This window comes from Stomoxys calcitrans, chromosome 3 (genome assembly GCF_963082655.1).
Source record: "Stomoxys calcitrans chromosome 3, idStoCalc2.1, whole genome shotgun sequence".
NCBI lineage: Eukaryota > Metazoa > Arthropoda > Insecta > Diptera > Muscidae > Stomoxys > Stomoxys calcitrans.
Window position 1 is genome coordinate 49,676,957 of NC_081554.1, and position 21,830 is coordinate 49,698,786.

Genomic DNA, 21,830 nt, shown 5'->3' on the forward strand with positions numbered 1-21,830 from the left:
GCGTTGAAGGTGGAACCTTATTCATGAATTTCATTTTCCATTGTCTAGAAATAGCTCTGGTTTGGGAGATGATGTTGGCATGGTGGCATGATTTTCATAGACTAGACCACAGGCACCAGAGGCAAAAAAAAAAAAGACGAGTGAAAAGTGAATTACTAAATATAGATATTAAGAAAAAAATATTAAGTGCACAGTTTTCATGGTACACTGGGAGAAATGTATGAGAAATGAGAAATCGAGTAATAATTGCACCCTCTAAAGGCTGAGAAAGTCGAATTCAATCGAATAGTTATGGCGCCCTCTAAAGGCACCAAAAGTAAACTCAGGAGATCAGTTTATATGGGAGCGATATCAGGTTGAAGACTCATTGGCACCATGCCTCGCACAACTAATGCAAGTTACAATCTCAACGAAATCGAGTAATAATTGCACCCTCTAATGGCTGAGGAAGTCGAATCAGGAGATCGGTTTTTATTGACCGCTTTACAAAGCCCAGACAAGTTCTCAAAGAAATGAGAACCCAAAATGGAACTCCTTTTGACTGCTGGTGCGGGACACACACACAGCAGATGTGTTTTAATCTCTTCTTCTTCGACCCTGATCCCGAAGACTTAGCGTACATGTCATCAGAGGCATATCAACAGATTCCAGTTCATCTGAGAGATCTGTGACAGTCGAGGTCGGTTTTTAAATTCAGAAATACCTTCTCCAGAGGATAAATGACTTCCTGGCAGGCTGAGAAGATTTTTATGCCAAATCATCGCTATGAGATTATATCTTTACCATTCCACCACTTTTTTAGTTGCAAGAGTCTTCGCTTGATGCACACTGTAGTTGTCGGGTAAGCTTCTCGATAAGACCAGTCCAGGTTAGGTTAGGTTGAGAAGAGGGTGCAAATATTAATCCGCCCCATGCCACAATGGATATACAGCCAAGCCAGTAATCGGCTTGTTGTGCGCTCTAAAAACTATACAGTAATCTCTAAAAAGAACATCTAAGTTAGGAATTCCGTGCTACTTGCAAAATCCTTAATTTTTTTCCATGCCACTTCCCTAAGTTGGTTTATGTCTGATATTGTGTCTCCACGCAAAAGCCGGGCAATGACAAAGGAAATGCTCCGACGTCTCATCATCTTCCCCGCATTCCCTACACATGCTATCATTTGCCACATCGATTTTACGTAAGTGAGCTCGTAGTCCTAAGTGTCCCGTTATGATACCAATAGCTATACTGACCTCCTTCTAGCTTCCTTTCAGTAATAGCCTCGTCTTCTCACGATCTGGATCCCCCCATAGGATATTCGCCATCCTACTGACCGTTTCGCTGTTCCACAATGTTGCATGCGCATTCGTCGCCCACTCCCTTAACTCGGACTGCGTCGACCCGAAAGGCTTCGGGTTAACCAAGTTTATTGACGACAGTCCTCTGGGGCCTTCACCGCCAAATCGTCTGCCCTTTCATTTCCCCTTACTCCGTTATGGCCCGGCACCCAAACGATGCGGATTTTCCCATCCTCAGAGAAGGCGTTAATCTCCTTCTTACACTGCAAGACTGTTCGTGATCTTATCGTCCTGGTTGTTATTGTCCTTAGGGCTATTTTACTGTCGGCAAAGATGTTCACACTCGACACTCCTCGGGTTAGCACCACACCACTTCACAGATTCCGTCATAGCCCGGATCTCCGCCTGCAGGACCGTATTATGGTCAGGCAGTCTAAAACAGATCTTAGTCCCTGGGTTTTCTATGTAAACCCCCAGGGCCACTTTGTCCTCTAGCTTATATCCATCCATGTAACATGATCTTCCAGATGGCAATACTAGGGTTCCGTCAATCCACGACTGTGTCGATGGCAGTAGTGCCTCGCACTCGACTTCAAGGTTCATATCTGGTATCCGATCGGAAACCTCTTCCCTTCCTTCCAGTATTCCTATCGTCGCCTTGGTTATACCGCGATGGTATGAGCTGCTCCCATTCTCAATCCATTCTCCCATCCCCTAAAGTATCATAGTCACAGTGGCTGCCTCATATTTAATCTGTATGTCAATGGGTCGGATATCTAGAATAGTCTCCAGTGACCTAGTGGGCGTGGTCCTCATCGCTCCGCCTATTCTAAGACAACATGTTCTCTGAACCTGTTGTATGGTCCTTATGTTGCACTTTTTCTCCATAGCAGTCCATCAAACTACTGAGGCGTAAGTAAGTATTGGTCTAATCACGATCCTGTAGAGCCAGTGGACTGGATGTCATATCCTAGGATTCAGGCCCCATTTCGAGCCTACGGCCCGTCTACATAGTGCCCAACATCTGTGGGCCTTCTCAGTACGCTCCTGAATGTGACACTTCCACTTCAGTTTCCGGTCCAAGATCACACCTAATTATTTAACCTTGTCAGATATCAAAATCGTTTTTTTTTTTTTGAGGAAACGTGGTGCGTTGAATTGGCCCACCTTTGTCTTCCTCGTGGAAGACAAAGGTATAGAAGTCTATGTAGCTTCTAATACCGAAGTTTTATCACACCGAAATTTATGGTCAAGGAAGCCTTGAGGAGCTTCAAACCATTATAGTCACCCAGACCTGATGGGATGTTTCCGATGTTACTACGAAAGGAGGGTCACCATCTGGTGCCGCAACTGGCCACTATTTTCACAGGATGCCTAGGACTTGTATATACTCCGAAAGCCTGGCAGAAGGCAAGGGTGGTGTTCATATCCAAGCCCGGCAAGGCAAGTTATGCGACACCAAAGGCGTACAAGCCTATAAGCCTTACGTCTTTTCTACCATTCAAACCATGGAACGCATTGTGGATACCATGGTAAGGAGTAGGACACCCAGCGAACTGCTCAAATACATACAGCATGCCTATGTCAAGGAAAGGTCGGTGGAGACTGCCCTGCACTAGGTTGTGCATAAAATAGAAGAATCCTACGATGCCAAAACTTACACACTGGCGGTATGCATTGACATCGAGGGGGCGTTTAATAATGTGCGGACCGAAACACTGATCCAATCCTTAGAACAGTACCGGGTAGACCGGGTCCTTATGCTAAGGAACAGGTGGATAAATTGTGTGTCCAATGGCATAAATATAAGGGAGAAAGTGGCACAGGGCACGCCACAGGGGGGCATTTTATGACCACTCCTATGGGTAACCACTATAAATAACCTATTACGAATGCTGACAGAAGGGGGATTGGAACCTATCTGCTATGCAAATGCAAATTTTGCCCATGAACATTCCACTAAGGAACAGGGACAAACATCTCACATATCAATGAGTGCAGGCCGATTTAAGTTTTAAGCTCAATGATAAGGGGCCTGCTTTTTATAGCCGAGTCCGAACAGCGTGCCGCAGTGCGACACCTCTTTGGAGAGAAGTAGGGCAGAAGTTGTAGGGAAGGCATAGTACCTCACAAATATTGCCAGCATTAGAAGGGGAAAACCACCGTTGAAAATTTTTTTCTGAAGGATTCGAACGCAGGATTCGAACCTAGGTGTTTAACGTCATAGGCGGACATGCTAACCTCTGCGGTACGGTGGCCTCCTGGTCTGGTCTGCTATGCAGGCGATGTTATAATACTTCTAAAAAGTAAGGATCCGAACGAGCTATGCAGAAGGGTCGAAGGGTCTTGCATATGGCATATGGCTGGGCTAGACCCAGGGGTCTCAGTGTTAAACCAAAGAAGACTGAAATATGCCTGTTCTCAAGGAAACGAAGGTGGGCCAATTTGAGGCACCACGCTTCCTCAATAAAATGATTTCTATATCTGACAAAGTCAAATACTTAGGAGTGATCTTGGATAGGAAACTTAATTGGAAGTGTCACATTGAGGAGCATACAGAGAAGGCTCACAGATGTCGGACATTATGTAGACGGGCCGTAGGCTCGTAATGGGGCCGTTATCCGAGGATAGTCCACTGGCTCTACAGAAGTGTGAGTAGACCAATATTTACTTACGCCTCAATAGTTTGGTGAACTACTATGGAGGAAAAGTGCAACATATGGACCATACAACAAGTTCAGAGAACATGTTGTCTTGGCATAGGTGGAGCGATGAGGACCACGCCCACTAGGGCACTGGAGACTATTGTAGATATCGGACCCAGCCACTGCGGCTATGGAACTTAAGGCGATGGGAGAAAGTATGAAGGATGGGAGCAGCTCATACCATAGCGGTATAATCGAGGCGACGATGGGAAATCTGGAAGGAAGGGAAGAGGTTTCCGATCGGATACCTGACACAACACTTGAGGTCGAGTGGCAACACTGCTGCCAGCGGCACAGTCTTGGACTGACGGAACCCTAGTATTCCCATCTGGAAGATCATGTTACACGGATGGATCAAAGCTAGGAAACGGAATGGGCCTGGGGGTCTATATTGAGAACCCATGGACTGATATATGTTGTACACTGCTTGACCGATCACGGAATGCGCGAGGACGTCAAGTGCGAACATCTTTACGGGCAGTAAAATTTCTATAAGGACAATTAAAACCCGGACGGTAAGGCAACTAACAGTCTTGCAGTGTAAGGAGATTAACGTCCTCTCTGAGGATGGCAAAATCCGCATCGTTTGGATGGCGGGCCATAACGGAGTAAGGGGGAATGAAAGGGCAGACGATTTGGCGGTGAAGACCAGAGGACTGGAGCCAATAAACTTGGTTAACCCGAAACCTTTGAAATCGACGCACTCCGAGTTAAGGGCGTGGGCGACGAATGTGCATGCTACCATGTGGAACAGCGAAACGGTCGGTAGGATGGCGAAAATCCTATGGGAGATCCAGATCGTGAGAAGACGATGCTATTGCCGAAAGGAAGTAAAAAGGTGGTCAGTATAGCTATTGGTATTATAACGGGACACATAGGACTACGAGCTCACGTAGGTAAAATCGGTGCGGCAAGTGATAGCATGTGTAGGGCATGCGAGGAAAATGATGAGAAGTTGGAGCATTTCCTTTCTCATTGCCCGGCTTTCGCGTCTAGCAGATACCGGCACTTAGGAGGGGACACAATACCAGACATGAACCAACTTAGGGGAGTGGAGTATTGAAAACAATTAAGGATTTTGTAAGTAGCATGGAATTCCTAACTTAGATTTTCTTTTCGTGGTTATTTTTTAGTTTTTAGAGCGCACAACAAGCCGATTACTGGCTTTGGCGTATGTCTATAGTGGCATGGGGAAGATTAATATCTGCATTCACTTTTCAACTTAACCAAGTGTTATAGGTCTGAGAACTGCAGTATATACCCAGTGCATGACACACGGTTTAAGCCCTTAACTTCTGCAAATAGCCTTTTTGCAGGTGTATAGGGCAAAGGATTGTTTTTTTGCCCTTTCCAAAATGTTGGAGGTGAAGTTCAATTTCCTGTAAATAGAACATTCTCTCGGGTAAAGTTTTCCTGTTTTTGGAATGAAAAAGACCTTTGCATTTCACCATGCCACTGGTATGTACGACATGGTGATATAAGCAGAGTACATCTCCCTAAGCCAAATCGTTACTGTGAGAGACACAGCTTGTAATTCAATCGGTGATACATCATCAGGGCCTGGCGACTTTAAGCAGTCGAAACTTTTTATCGCCCAAAAAATTTATGTCTCAGAAACAATATCCCCAATTACCTTCGACGAATGTATACCAGTGACAACCTCTTCTAGAGTCACATTTCTGGGAAATATGTATCAACGAGTAGTTCTAGTGTGTCCTCACTAGACATTGTCCATACATTCACTGACTTCGGTCATCCCACCATATTAAGTTTCAAGGATAGGATTTTCCTTAGCCCAGAGGCCTTAGATGTATCCTTCACTGAGCTGCAGAATTCCACCCAGGATAGGTTCTCAGCTTGCACCTTGTATCTTTTTAGCTCAGCCTTATAGTCGTCCCAATCATGTGTTGCCCTTGTGGCTTGCGCCCTGTTGAAGAGGTTTCGGCAGGCCTTCCTTAGACCAACCAACTCCGGGGTCCACAATGGCGGTCGCTGTTTGCCCCTTGGCTTGGCACTAGGACATGCTGACACAAGCGAGTCATTGAGGGCCTTCGTGATCCGCGTGACCACTATTTCTATATCCTCCGTAGTTTCCACTTCCTTTTCTGGCCTAAAAGGGATAGTCGAGCAGGATGTATGCCGAAATTTATCCCAATCCGCTTTTCCTCTGTTTAGCCGAGGGACCACTTGTGCTGTATTATCGCCAAGGTTGAAAATAACATTACGATGATCAGAGAAGCTGTGGTCATGCAGCACTTCCCACTTGCATAGCCCTCAGCTATATCCTCTGATACAAATGTAACATCAAGTACCTCATGCCTGTTTCTGGTAATAAAGGTCGGTTTATCCCCTTTATTAAAAAATCGGCAGATTGCAACTTACCCCTTTGACTGATATCCGCACTTCCCCATATCTGGCGATGTGCATTAGCATAGCTTCCAACAATGATGTTCTTCGTTCCTGCAGAAGCGGCTTTAACAAGCAACTTAAGACATGAAGGCGTCATCTCTGAATTTTTCTGCCTTCTCATTACTGGCTGGCTCCTCTAACCAGTAATGAGACTTATCAATTTCAAGGCTGTCTACTACTAAACTTTCAGTGCCTAGCGACAAAAGAAGAAAAACATTTAGACTACTCTTTTTAAGAATTCAGACCCTGTGTCTCCCTTTCCACGTAGCTTAAATTCACGAATTCTTTGACCACGAAATATTCCTTCGCACATCACCTCAAAACCTCCTGACATCAGAAGGACGCCGAAAAAATAATTCGGCGCTTTGACCGACCAAAGCTAGGTCATAACGTCTAAATAACTTTTTGGGCGTTAAGACCGGTCACCTCATTCAGGACCCTGTCTACTTAAAACCTAAGCTTTCAAGAAGGTTAAACCTTTCACCGAATTTATTTTGCGTGTACTAATCCGGTGGTTCAAGTGACATACCGATATCCCGTATTCTAAAGTAGACATCACATTCGGTTCCTGACTTCATCTTCGAACCATTAATGAAGACCGAAGTCTCATTCTTCTCAAACACAGCATCGAGAAAGCGGATTCTGAAGATCCTTTCGCTCTTTACCTTCCGAGACTTTTTTCAGTTTACCATTCGCATCCGTAATACCAAAAATATAACTTTTGACGTACTTGCTTCTTTTCCATATTCATCATGACTGTCTTAGAAGACATTTATGCCAGCTGTGGTTAACACCTTGCATTTTAGCCAATTCATCACATCTATATTTGCAAGAAACTCTGTTCGGTATAAAATTAAACTTTTTCATCTTCATGATCGATGAACCTTCTTCATCTTCATTGTTGAGGTGTTTGTATCTTCTTTTTACAGTGATATTGAAGATCCAATCGTCACACTGTCTTGGGAGTCGGCTATGTTGTGAACCGTTGGTGGATTCTCGATGACCCGTCCATCAAACCACAACACCATATAGCAATATAGGACGCACATCTGCAGTATTAAGTCAGTGTTTGAAACCTCAAAAATTTGCAATAGCCCACTCTTTCTAGTCTTTGCAAACAGATGGGGTTTAAGTTCAATTTCCTGTTCAAAAAAATCAAACTATTCCTCCACACACCCATGGTTCTTGGATAAGAACTGAGTCAAATCATTCTGCCATCAGAAGCGGCCTTTCAATGATGGAGATTTATCTGCGGAAACCGGACCATAGTTAGGATTCAGATTTTCCACCCCTGTTGCATAAGCCTTGACTTCTGAGTTCATCCTCACAAGATTCATCCTCACAAGATTTTTTCGATCTTGTCATAATGAGTTTCCTCACGCATTCAAGGACAGTTGAGAAAGCAATAGAACCGCTCTTCCTCAGAAGACTGGACAGTAGCGGTGTGGGCGATACCTCCTTAGTTACTTCAATAGCTTGTTTGGTCGAAGTAACTTTTGAGTTCCGTCTTTTCCCACTGGCGCACACCTTGAGCCCAATCCAACAGGATGACTTACCCACACAGGGTATGTCGGGTCCCATTTCGAAGCATTTTCCCCTCCTGCTTTGATCATGACGGGGGGATTTAAAGTCTTCTTCAACCCTCCAGACTTGAGAGACGTGATAGATAGTTGCGCAGTCAAGTGGCCAGCAACAACTGCTGAGTCGTCTCCTCATTACACAACCCCACCGTTTCTAAAGACCTTTAGCTTCAACTTTGGGAATCCTTAGGGTTTAATGCCTTCAGACTTGTTGAGATCTGCGAGACAACCAGAGTTTAGTATGATCCAACCGCCATCAGCATCATCCAGCATATCAACCTATGGGGCCGAAAACCTTGATCCGAATCCTGGCGAGATCATCAAAAGAAAATTCTCACCGGTAGATATTTTTTACCAATGCTAGTGACACCTGGTAAGGTTTTCAGCTGTGTTAAACTTCTCAACTATGTAATGTCGCACTGCGGCACGCTGCAAGGACTTGGTAACGAAAAGGAGATTCCTTACCATTGAGTCTAAAACTTGATTGATATGAGAGAAGAAGCTGTGTTTTTCCCTAATGCAATGTTTAGGGCCTGGAACGCCTGCGTTCGAATCCTGGAGGGAACAGCAGAAAAAAATGTCAACGGTGGTTATCTCCCCAAATGCTGGGAAAATTTTGAGGTACTGTACCACTTGGTATGGCAGCCATGTAAAACTTATCCACTCAGAGTTGTCACACTGCGGCACGCCTTTGCCACTCGGCTGTAAAAAGAAAGTCTCTTAGCATGAAGCTTAAAACTTTAATCGGACAGCACTCATTGATGTGTCAAGTTTGCCCCTGTTCCTTAATGGACTATTCAGGGCAAATTAGCTTTTACAATGTTTATAGAAAAATTTGCAGTATTCAGACTTTGGTCACTGACATATTTATGTTCCTATCCCAAATTTTGTTTCCTTTACATACTAGGCCACTAAAATTTTTGTAATAAATTTTAATAATTTTTCTCAATATGTATCTGCAAGGTAACTCCTATCTTACCCATAAGCAACACAGCAATTAAAACCCTTTTTTTTACTGTTTCCGAACTTTGGCCATTGCAATGGGTCACAATTGTCGTTTTACTCCCCCCTTATAAATGGCCCCAAATTTGCTTAACAATTGGCCTTTTCTGCCTTAGACATTAATTTGTGACTTTATAAAGTTCAAAATTACAACATACTTCGATAGTATGATGTGTATAAACTAAATTGCCAACAACAACTAGTCTTTTAAATGTAGACACCACAACGAAAAAAAATTTGTTTTGAGGTTTTTTTTTGCTCCATCAGCCTAGTTCATTGGTCTCTGCGCCATGGTGGTTGGAATGTCTAACAAACACCCTGCTTCCAAAACTATATTCGCTAATAAGTTTTTGTGCTCCGACACGAACCTAAGTGCACTTCATCAAATTTTTGGCCGCATGCCAATTTTCAACATAGTATCGTACAAAAATTTCATTTGTCCCCTTGCATGGCTGGTTGGATGGTTGGTTGCTAGAGTGGCAGAAATGACTCGGCTTCGTTTACCACACTTTAAGAGAGAAGAAGACTTTTCTGAATGTGAAAGCAAAACCTCAAGAATAATACACTTAACATACATTTTATGGATAGTCACACTTCGTTGTATGTGTGTGTGTGTGTTTGTGTGTGGGTGAGTGCATGAGTATATCAATGTTTCCATGTATGTGTATGAAGGACAATTTCATAGAGAAAACTGAATGAGAGGGAAATTTCTAAGCTAAAGAATCTATTTAAGCGAAACTTTGGACAGATGATGAGAAAATTAACTGAAATTGTGTCAAGTGAGAGTGTGTGTAGGAAAATGTTGATAATGGAGATGAGAAAGTGACTCGGAAAATGTAAAGGGAAATGAGTGAGGAAATTCAGAAAATTTCATGGAAAATTTGTCTTTAGAGAAAATTTTCTTGGAAATTTTGTCTTTAGAGAAAATTTCATGGAAATTTTGTCTTTAGAGAAAAATTCATGGAAATTTTGTCTTTAGAAAAAATTTCATGGAAATTTTGTCTTTAGAGAAAATTTCATGGAAATTTTGTCCTTAGAGAAAATTTCATGGAAATTTTGTCTTTAGAGAAAATTTCATGGAAATGGAAATTTTGTCTTTAGAGAAAATTTCATGGAAATGGAAATTTTGTCTTTAGAGAAAATTTCATGGAAATGGAAATTTTGTCTTTAGAGAAAATTTCATGGAAATTTTGTCTTTAAAGAAAATTTCATGGAAATTTTGTCTTTAGAGAAAATTTCATGGAAATTTTGTCTTTAGAGAAAATTTCATGGATATTTTGTCTTTAGAGAAAATTTCATGGAAATTTTGTCTTTAGAGAAAATTTCATGGAAATTTTGTCTTTAGAGAAAATTTCATGGAAATTTTGTCTTTAGAAAAAATTTCATGGAAATTTTGTCTTTAGAGAAAATTTCATGGAAATTTTGTCTTTAGAGAAAATTTCATGGAAATTTTGTCTTTAGAGAAAATTTCATGGTAATTTGTCTTTAGAGAAAATTTCATGGAAATTTTGTCTTTAGAAAAAATTTCATGGAAATTTTATCTTTAGAGAAAATTTCATGGAAATTTTGTCTTTAAAGAAAATTTCATAGAAATTTTGTCTTTAGAGAAAATTTCATGGAAATTTTGTCTTTAAAGAAAATTTCATGGAAATTTTGTCTTTAGAGAAAATTTCATGGAAATTTAGTCTTTAGAGAAAATTTCATGAAAATTTTGTGTTTAGAGAAAATTTCATAGAAATTTTCTTTAGAGAAAATTTTATGGAAATTTTGTCTTTAGAGAAAATTTCATGGAAATTTTGTCTTTAGAGAAAATTTCAAGGAAATTTTGTCTTTAGAGAAAATTTAATGGAAATTTTATCTTTAGCGAAAATTTAATGGAAATTTTGTCTTTAGAGAAAATTTCATGGAAATTTTGTCTTTAGAGAAAATTTCATGGAAATTTTGTCTTTAGAGAAAATTTCAAAACAAATTTGTCTTTAGAGAAAATTTCATGGAAATTTCGTCTTTAGAGAAAATTTCATGGAAATTTCGTCTTTAGAGAAAATTTCATGGAAATTTTATCTTTGGAGAAAATTTCATGGAAATTTTCTTTTTAGAGAAAATTTCATGGAAATTTAGTCTTTAGAGAAAATTTCATGGAAATTTAGTCTTTAGAGAAAATTTCATGGAAATTTTGTCTTTAGAGAAAATTTCATGGAAATTTTGTCTTTAGAGAAAATTTCATGGAAATTTTGTCTTTAGAGAAAATTTCATGGAAATTTTGTCTTTAGAGAAAATTTCATGGAAATTTTGTCTTTAGAGAAAATTTAATGGAAATTTTGTCTTTAGAGAAAATTTCATGGAAATTTTGTCTTTATAGAAAATTTCATGGAAATTTTGTCTTTAAAGAAAATTTCATGGAAATTTTGTCTTTAGAGAAAATTTCAAGGAAATTTAGTCTTTAGAGAAAATTTAATGGAAATGTTGTCTTTAGAGAAAATTTAATGGAAATTTTGTCTTTAGAGAAAATTTCATGGAAATTTTGTCTTTAGAGAAAATTTCATGGAAATTTTGTCTTTAGAGAAAATTTCATGAAAATTTTGTCGTTAGAGAAAATTTCATGGAAATTTTGTCTTTAGAGAAATTTTCATAGAAATTTTGTCTTTAGAGAAAATTTAATGGAAATTTAGTCTTTAGAGAAAATTTCATGGAAATTTTGTCTTTAGAGAAAATTTCATGGAAATTTTGTCTTTAGAGAAAATTTCATGGAAATTTTGTCTTTAGAGAAAATTTCATGGAAATTTTGTCTTTAGAGAAAATTTCATGGAAATTTTGTGTTAGGCTAATGGAAACCCAATCACTTCTAGCGAATGTAAGTGATATATCACTCACGCCCTCATCTCTTATCATATAACCATACAATGGAATGTTAGGAAGCGGCGGCACATAGTTTAGATCTTCTTCCATGGTAGCCGGTGTTGGTTGCCATGAATATAGAAACTGTAATACCACTAAACTAATCATCAACCAGATGGAGTCACAACCACAACTTGAAATAGGTCAAAATCTCTTTTAGCTTGAAAATTAACTTGCCTCTTGCCTGGTTAGGTTCTTAGATGATTGCCATTAGATGGCAACAGTAACTACATTTTTGAAATAAAAACTGCACTTCAAGCTAAAGAAAAATGTTAAGAGCTCCTCCCATAAAATATTTGCTTGGTTTCTTGACTTGCTGGTTGGCTGGCTGACTGGCGGGCTATGCCCAAAAACGTCAAATGTCATTATAGCAGCAATATGAAGCTTCCTTACCACCCCCATTCCTTCAATATTTGCTTGCCACCACTTGCCGGTAAGTGGTACTTTTCTGGTTTCCAGAATATGTTTTACACCTCCACCCACGCTGCCGCTCAGCTAATAGTTCGTGTTTTGTCATCATTACTTCAGCCAGCATACATACAATGACAATTAAACAAAAATTTTCATAGGTAACGAGGCAGAGCACATTAAGTAGGAAGAGCCGCAGCAAGAGTCAGCACTCATTCAATCTCCTGCACCACCTCTGACTGGCTGACTACTTTAGAAGCAATTCATTTACTTGTCCCCTAACACTTTGAAGTCATTAGAGTTGTAAATTAGCTCAAACCGCATTAAAAAGTACAGCCAGGTACTCTATGTCACAGATCGTCAGCATACCTGGGTATGTTTCATCGTTTAGGCAAAAATACATGACTCTAGACCTCAATTCCAGTTTTTATACCTTATGTCCCATAGCAGTTATATCGAAATATGTTCCGATTTGGACCAAATACTAATAAGTACAAGTCATTGTTCCATTGTGTATAACAAAATATTGGTCTTTTTAATAGCTTTATCTAAAAATAAACCGATCTGAACCATATACGACACAGATGTCGAAAAGCCTAACATAAATCACTGTGTAAAATTTTAGTGAAATCGGCCAATAAATGAGCCTTTTATGGGCCCAAGACTTTAAATCGAGATATCGGTCTATATGGCAGCTATATCCAAATCTGGACCGATTTTGGTCAAGTTGCAGAAAAATGTCGAAGAGCCTTACACAACGAACTGTTTCAAATTTCGGCGACATCGGACAATAAATGCGCTTTTTATGGGCCCAAACCCTTAAATCAAGAGATCGGTTTATATAGCAGCTGTATTCAAATCTGGACCGATCTGGGCCAAATTGAAGAAGGACATCGAAGAGCCTAAGGCAACTCACTGTCCCAAATTTCAGCAAAATCGGATAATAAATGTAGCTTTTAAGGGCCTAAGACCGTAAATCGAAGGATCGGCCTATATGGCAGCTATATTCAAATCTGGACCGATCTGGGCCAAATTGACAAAGGATGTCGAAGGGCCGAACACAACTCACTGTCTCAAATTTCAGCAAAATCGGATAATAAATGTGGATTTTAATGGCCTAAGACGCTAAATCGAGAGATCGGTCTATCTGGCAGCTATGTTCAAATTTGGACCGACCTGGGCCAAGTTGCAGAAAAATGTCGAAGGGCCTAAGACAACTCACTGCCCTAAATTTCAGCAAAATCGGATAATAAATGTGGCTTTCATGGGCCCAAAACCATAAATCGAGAGATCGGTCTACATGGCAGCTATATCCAAATCTGGACCGATCTGTGTCATATTGCAGAAGAATATCAAGGGGCTTAACTTAACTCATTGTCCCAAATTTCAGCGACATCGGACAATAAATGAGTCTTTTATGGCCCCAAAACCTAAAACCGAGAGATCGGTTTACATGGCAGCTATATTCAAATCTGAACCGATCAGGGCCATATTAAAGAAGAATGTCAAGGGGCTTAACTTAACTCACTGTCTCAAATTTTGGCGACATTGGACAATAAATGCGCCTTTTATGGGTCCAAAAACTTAAATCGAGAGATCGGTTTATATGGCAGCTATATTCAAATCTGAATCGATCAGGGCCATATTGATGAAAAATTTCGAAGGGCCTAAGACAACTCACTGTCCTAAATTTCAGCAAAATCGGATAATAAATGTGGCTTTTATAGGCCTAAGACCCTAAATCGGAGGATCGGTCTATATGGCAGCTATGTCCAAATCTGAACCGATCTGAGCCAAATTTATGAAGGATATCGAGTGACCTAACATAACGATCTGTCCAAAGTTTCAGCAAAATCGGATAATAAATGTGGCTTTTATGGGCCTAAGACCCTAAATCGGAGGATCGGTTTATATGGCAGCTATAACCAAATCTGGACCGATCTGGGCCAAATTGACGAAGGATCTAGAAGGGCCTAACACAACTCATTGTCTCAAATTTGATCGGATAATAAATGTGTCTTTTATGGGCCTAAGATCCTAAATCAGCGGATCGGCCTATATGGGGGCTAAATCAAAATATAGTCCGATATAGCCCATCTTCGAACGTAACCTGCTTATGGACAAAAAAGAATCTGTGCAAAGTTTAAGCTCAATATATCTATTTTTAAAGACTGTAGCGTGATTTCAACAGACCGACGGAGGACATGTCTAACTTACAAAATCCTCAGTTGTTTTCCATACCACTCCCCTAAGTCGGTTCATAGGTCGGTTTCATATCGTCGCCTCGATTATATCACGATGGTATGAGCTGATCCCATCCTCAATCCATTCTCCCATCACCTCCCAAGTCTCATAGCCGCAGTGGCTGCCTCACACCTAATCTGTATGTCAATGGGTCGAATATCTAGAATAGTACCCAGTGTCTTAGTGAGTGTGGTCCTCATAGCTCCACCTATGCCAAGACAGCATGTGCTCTAGACCTGTTTCTGTACCCTTTTGTTGCACTTTTTCTTGATCGTAGTCCACCAAAATACTGAGGTGTAAGCAAGTATTGGTCTACTCACGCTCGAATTTAGTCCCCCTCTCAAACCTTCGGGCCGTCTACATTGTGCCCAACATCTGTGGCCCTTATCAGTACGCTCCTAAATGTGACACTTCCAATTCAGTTTCCTATTCAAGATCACTCCTAAGTATTTGACCTTGTCAGATATCGAAATCGTTTTGTTGAGGAAACGTGGTGGGTCAAATTGGTCCAACTTCGTCTTCCTCGTGAACAGGCATATTTCAGTCTTCTCTGGGTTAACATTGAGACCCCTAGGTCTAATCCAGTCATATGCCATATGCAAAACTATTTCGGCCCTTCTGCATAGCTGGTTCGGATTCTTGCCCCAAGAAGTATTCAAATCTCTCTTCAGTCAACATCCGTAATTGGTTATTTAGGGGGTAGGTGTGGCGATATAATGCCCCCTGCGGCCTGTGCCTTTCTCCCTAATAGGTTGCCCAAAAACTAATTGCGGATTTTTCATATAGTCGGCGTTGACAAATTTTTTCACAGCTTGTGACTCTGTAATTTCATTCCTTCTTCTGTCAGTTATCATCTTTTACTTTTAGCTTGCTTTAGAAAAAAAAAGTGTAAAAAAGTAAATTTGATTAAAGTTCATTCTAAGTTTTATTAAAAATGCATTTACTTTATTTTAAAAAATCCGCAATTACTTTTTGGGCAACTCAATATATATGCCAAGGGATCCACAATTTTCCTACTCTTCCTTAGCATATGGTACATTAAGTTTTTAAGGAGGCTGGTCTAAGGATTGGATCAGTGTTGGTCCTCACATTGTTGAAAGTCAATGTGTAGGTCTTGGTACAATGGATTCTTCTTCTTTTATGTACAACCTCGTACAGGGCAGTCTCCACCGATCTTCCCTTGACATAGGCATGTTGTTTGTATTTGAGCAGTATGGATGGATGTCTTACTCTTTTTCAGGGTATCCACAATACGTTCCATGGTTTTGAGTAGAAGGGATGTAAGGCTTATTGGTCTCAAAGCCTTTGGTGACGCATAACCTGCCTTGCCGGGCTTGGGTATAATACCACCCTTGCATACTGCCGGATTTCGGAGTATATGCATATCCCAGGCACGCTGTGAAAATATTGGCTAGGTGGGGCGCCAGATAGTCTGCCTCCTTCTGTAGTAACGCCGGAAATATTCCATTAGGTCCAGGTGACTTAAATGGTTTGAAGCTCCTCAAGGCTTCCTTAACCATAATTTCCGTAATGATAAGCCTTCGGCAAACGTCATAATTCCGACATTCCGGTGCCTCCGTGAGAGCCGTCGTAGCCAGGGGAAAATGCGTTTTCATCAAAAGCCTCAACATATCTGTACTCACTCCCAAATCGTCTATTAACGTTTCAGTTTGGACATGGGATTTTGCGCTATCTATCTGTCCGCTGAAAAGCTTGCAGGAGACACCTTTAGGCGCTCTCATCATGGGCGGACCTCTTTTCCCGAAGAAGACAACTATCCTCATAAGACCCCGTTATTACAGTCCTATTATCATTGTCGTCAATGTCTTCTATTCTTGGTCAATTCAAAGTATATTTCCGAAGTCTTCTTCTAAGTGCAAATTTGCACTATGAACATTCAATAAGGAACAGAGGTAAACTTCTCATATATCAATGAGTGCTATCCGATTCAAGTTTTAAGCTAAATGATACGGGTCCACCTTTTTATAGCCGAGTCCGAAAGGCATGCCACACCTTGTTAGTGATAAGTTTCCGAATTTTGTCTAATTGGTTTTCAAATTATTACGGAAGCTTATCAGATTCGGCGCTGGCGGTGCGAGAGAAGGAGTGTTCCATGGCGATACTTCAATCCTGAACCTCATCCATTATATTTTCCGAACTTTTTGTCCCATCTAGAACCTTTTTTCTAATCCTTTTAACCTATTAACAAAGGTAGCAGTGTTACCAATATTATGGTTTATTAGGTCGTTAGTATTCAAGAACTCCGCCAGGGCTTGGCCCCACGAAATGTGGTGAGAGTTCGCATCGCACCCGAAACTTTGTTCTGCGTCGTCCATGGCTCCTGAATTAAGGCAATATGAATCTGTCCCTTGCTGATTTTCTCCATCGGAGTGTGAGTAGCAGTCTCGCTCTGGTGGAGGTTTATCTGGATGACCTTAATCATTGGTCCCCCATTAAATGGGCTTCTTGGGTATGGGTGATGGTCTCACCGTTTGCTCCCTGTTCTTTAGGCTGCTAGAGTTTCTCTTCGCTGCACTGCCTGATGTTTCAATATTAGGATCTTTGGGTGATGGCCTCATTGTCGGCTCCCTGTTCTTTAGGCTGCCTTAAATTTCCTCTCACTGCACTGCCTGATGTTTCAATATTAGGATCTTTGCCTATCCGGGTGATGATTCCATCGTCGGCTCCCTGTTCGTTAAGCTGTATTGAGTCTCCTGTCCCTACACTGCCAGATGTTTTAATATTAGAACCTTTGTCTCTCCTAGCCTTCTCAATATTGAGAAAGTCGATGATGGTCTTGCTGTCGACCCCCTTTTCGTTGCACAGTATTGAGTCTCCTGTCACTACACTGCCTGATGTCCCCGTCATTAACTAGATCCTCCACTTCATACCGATGATCTGGTGGAATCCTTCCGGATGCACTGCTGATATCGATGACAGTATATGTCAGCTCGTCTTTGTTGTGCTTTTTTTGTCACTCTGGCGTAAAAGGTCGGCTCCTTGCCTTTTTCAACGACCGTCTTACCTTTCCGTGATGTCTGTGGCGTTCTTTTGTAAGTCACAGTTCTCCATGAAGACTCAAGGATCGTTCCCGCTTCCTTGGTTCCTCTTCCGACATTGTCTCGAGGAGTTCATTCTCGGCGTTTTAGCAGCGCTATGCTTTTCGGTAGATCTGATTCTCTTTACAGCTTTCGTCAAAGTGGATGGGAAGCCGGAAATGCATACTCCTCAGTCTCCTTCGTCGTGCCCCAGATTGCTTTCTCGGTTTCTTGTGAGCTTAGCAAGGCCCTTGCTCACCTCTGCTGTCACACAATGGAATAGAATCGCAAGAAAAAACGAGTAACAAAAATATTCCATTTGAGAACGGATAGAAAAAAAACTGTTTGAAATTTGAAATGGTTAAAGCTGAGGTGTCATCGAGACAATGAGCAACATTTTAAGGCCCTAGGTGGTCCGGGCGACTTTTGCAAGGGCCCTTAAGTTGGTCAACTCGTCATTTCGAAAAATTGTTCGGGCAGCCAAATTTCATTTGGGTTGGTATGCAAGGAAACATAAGCTAAATAGTTTTCGATATCGGAAGGGGGACGCACCCTCCCCCTTACCCCAAAAACACCTCCCAAAAGCAAAAGTGGACCGAACCGAACAATATGGGTATCATATGAAAGGTATTGGAGAGTAGAATACGAATATAGTATTAAAATTAAAATTCATCACACAAAAACTTCTCCACAAAGAGGTGTCGCCCTGTGGTACGCCGTTCGGATTTGGGTATAAAAAGGAGGCCCCTTATCATTGAGCTTAAGTACTTGAATTGGGCGGCGCTCATTGATATGTGATAAGTTTGTAATTGATAAGAAAGTTGTATTTTACGTGGTGTAAAAGATGCAGAAAAGATCATGCAATCATTATTTGAATCGATAGTACGGTCCATATTATTTAATGTTTGAAAATTATTTCAGGTATATATTGACCGTGTCTGCTCCTCAAATGGTCCAAGTCCAACACTCCAATACCAATATAGACCAACTAGACCAACCAGGCATGCTCCGTTAAAAACAGCCGAATAGTCTAAAGGCGTTAAATCGCATGATCTAAGCGGCCAATTGACGGGTCTCAAACGTCAAATAAAACATTCACCGAACACGCCTCTCTCTCAAGTCCATTGTAACGCGTGCTGTGTGGCATGTGGCACCGTTCTGTTGAAACCACATGTCATGCAAGTCAAGTTCTTGCATTTTAGGCAAAAAAAAACAGTTAGATATCATCTCACGGTAGCGCTCACTATTCACAGTTACATTACGATTCGTATCATCTTTGAAGAAGCACGGTCCAATGATGCCACCAGCCCATAAACCGCATCAAGCTATGACTTTTTCTGGATGCATAGATAGCTCTTGCAATGCTTCTGGCTGATCTTCACTCCAAAATCGTCAATTGTGCTTATTTGCGTACTCGTTAAGCCAAAAATTAGCTTCGTCGTAGAAGGGAAGAAGCGCGCGATGAACGTTCTTAACGCGGCACGCATTTTGATAATAAAATGCAATAATTTGCAAGCGTTGATACTTTGTAAGACGATTTATGGTTAAATTATATACCAAATTGAAGATGTTTGACGGTGAAACCAAACACGAAACGTGCGTGAGCTGTTATTACCAGCATTGTCAAAAAGATAATAGCTTAAAAATCACCCTTTAAAGAAAAAATAGGACTAAAAGCCAATATACAAACAGTCCATTGTGTTATACGAAAAAGAGAAAACAAAACCAGAATAAACATCAACAGAAACAAGAAAAACTTGCAGTTAAGGAATGTAACCAAATGCATAGATCGGATTAAGTACAATGCAGCTAAAGAGCAGCGGAGAAATCAAAACGGAAACAAAATCCCACATAGACAAGTCATTTGGCGAAACCCAAAGAATTTAGTGGCCGCAGTGGTTGTGTTGTGAGGCTTAAAAGTGGAAAATGCTTCATGCAAAGTGGATATTTCCAAATGGGAAGGAGGAGGCCTTTCGGCATTTGTCACAGTAATATCTGTGCTGCCGCTAAGCTTTGTAGTGTTGTGCAAAACTGCTGGAATTTATAAAAGAAGCTTATTTTTTGGCTTCACAGTTTCCTTCCTGCAACCAAACTTGGGGGGCTATGCTGCCACTATCGTACAAAACAAAAAAAAAAACTAAAAAGCTTAGAACCCCCCTTTAGTTTTCAATTGCCAGGGAGCATGGCTCTGTTGCAAGTTGCAAAAGCGAACTCGCTTCACTGCCGGTATGTACTTGATTGTCGCACTCAACTGTCTCAATATTTCATCATTGTCTTAATGTGTTGTAAAGTAGTTACAAACGCCACACAAACGTGACCCCATTAAAAGCTTAAAGACATTTGATTACTGAAACTGTGGAAACCTAAAACCTCAAAGAGACATTTGGTGGTGTCTCAATGCTCTTAAAGTCTTGGTAGCACACCTACGAATCTATGAACAGGGATTATGGTTTGGAGATGCATTTTGTTAGCAATGAAGCGGTTTAGGACTGTACGGGGAAACAAAAGAGCCAAATGGTAATTACCTTTAAATCTATAGGGTAATCGGAGGAGGTTCTGTAAGCATGATTTGAAGGAGGTTTCATTTAATTAGAAAATATTACTTTTAATGAAATTCAAAGAAATATTAAAATTTAGGTTGCATTGTTACAAAATTAGACAGGCTGACAAAAAATGACACTCGCACCAGCACTTAAGTGGAAACCTTAAAAAACAGAATTTTATATTATAAAGCGCTAGGTTTTTCTAGAAATCGGTTAAAACAACTCGGAACTTTATAAAGACTAGATCAACCAGGCATGCTCCGCTAAAAACAGCAGTAATTCCTGCTTTTCCCTTTTTCAGTAGACAAAATCTGCTGTTTTAGCAAACATTTTTGCTGTTTTGAATAACAAAATTGGGCGAGTGTATTTCTCTGGATTAAAGACTACAAATTTTCATTTGCGCTTCATATTTCTGTCTCTCTGTCAGGACAATTCCCTCTTTCAAGTACTCTGGAAAGACCAAGCCAGCCCTCCCGCAATGGAGACTCCTGACAGTGTCTTGCGAGGGAGACAAAGTCGGAACGGGAACGAAGGAAGCGCGCCTTCAAGGAGCACTGTGACTTCCAACAGGTGGCCACAGCCATCACGGAAGGGGAATATGGTCGCCGAAAAGGGTAAGGAGTCGCTCTCTTACGCCAGAGTGGCAAGGAAGAACAACTGAGATGAGCAGACCGATGCAGTCATCGATAACAGCAGTACATCCGGTAGGATTCCACCAGATCATCCGTCCCAAGTGGAGGATCTGGTTAACGAACGGGTTTTCCAATATGTGTTAAACTCTGAAGTGGGTCCATCTATACAAATTATGAACCGAGGTGAATTCCTTCACATTGGCAAAGGCTGCCGCCTCAGTGTACCACACACTGCTACTACAACAACATGAGCTCCGAGTAAAAAGGGCGACATCTTAACGCTGCGCTTTAGACCAGCAGAATGTTTTAATAACGTCACAAATGTCGTTGGAATTATCAACACTACCTGAGACGCGAACCTCGACCTGGTGAGATAGATGAACATACCCCCAGCTCACAAAGAAGACAACCTTCAAGGGTGGGCAAATTTGCGACAGAACGCATATCGGAAATCTTACAAATTGCAAATTTTGCCCATAAACATTCCACTAAGGAACAGAGTCTAACTTCTCACATATCAATGAGTGCAGTCCGATTCAAGTTTTTTAAGCTCAATGAAAAGGGGCATATTTTACAGACGAGTCCGAAAGGCGTGCCGCAGTGCGACACCTCTTTGGAAAGAAGTTTTACATGACATAGTAACTCACAAATGTTGCCAGCATTAGGAGGGGAAAACTACCGATGAAAAATGTTTTTTTCTTATGGTCTCGCCTGGATTCGAACCCAGGCGTTCAGCGTCATAGGCGGACATGCTAACCTCAGCGCTACAGTGGCCTCCACTGTAACGGAAAACTTAAACAAGCACCACCAAGGTTTGATCAGGGAGAAATGGGAAATCTTCCATAGGGAGGAGAAGAAGAAATGAACTCTCCTGGGCATTTATCAAGTCTCCGTGAAAAGAGGGGGGTCCACGACGAGACAACCGACTGATTACCTTTTTTATCAATGGTGGGAAACCAGGCCAAGCAAAGATATAAAACAAGTAAAAGCGTGCTAAGTTCGGCCGGGCCGAATCTTATATACCCTCCACCATGGATCGCATTTGTCGAGTTCTTTTCCCAGCATCTCTTCTTAGGCAAAAAAAAAGGAAGGAA

General features: G+C 41.0%; 1 protein-coding gene across 3 annotated transcripts in view; it reads right to left on the reverse strand.

Moving 5' to 3' along the window:
- Positions 1–21,830, reverse strand: part of LOC106081216 (uncharacterized protein DDB_G0271670) — an 833,764-nt gene that overhangs the window by 709,635 nt on the left and 102,299 nt on the right. The window lies entirely within an intron of this gene.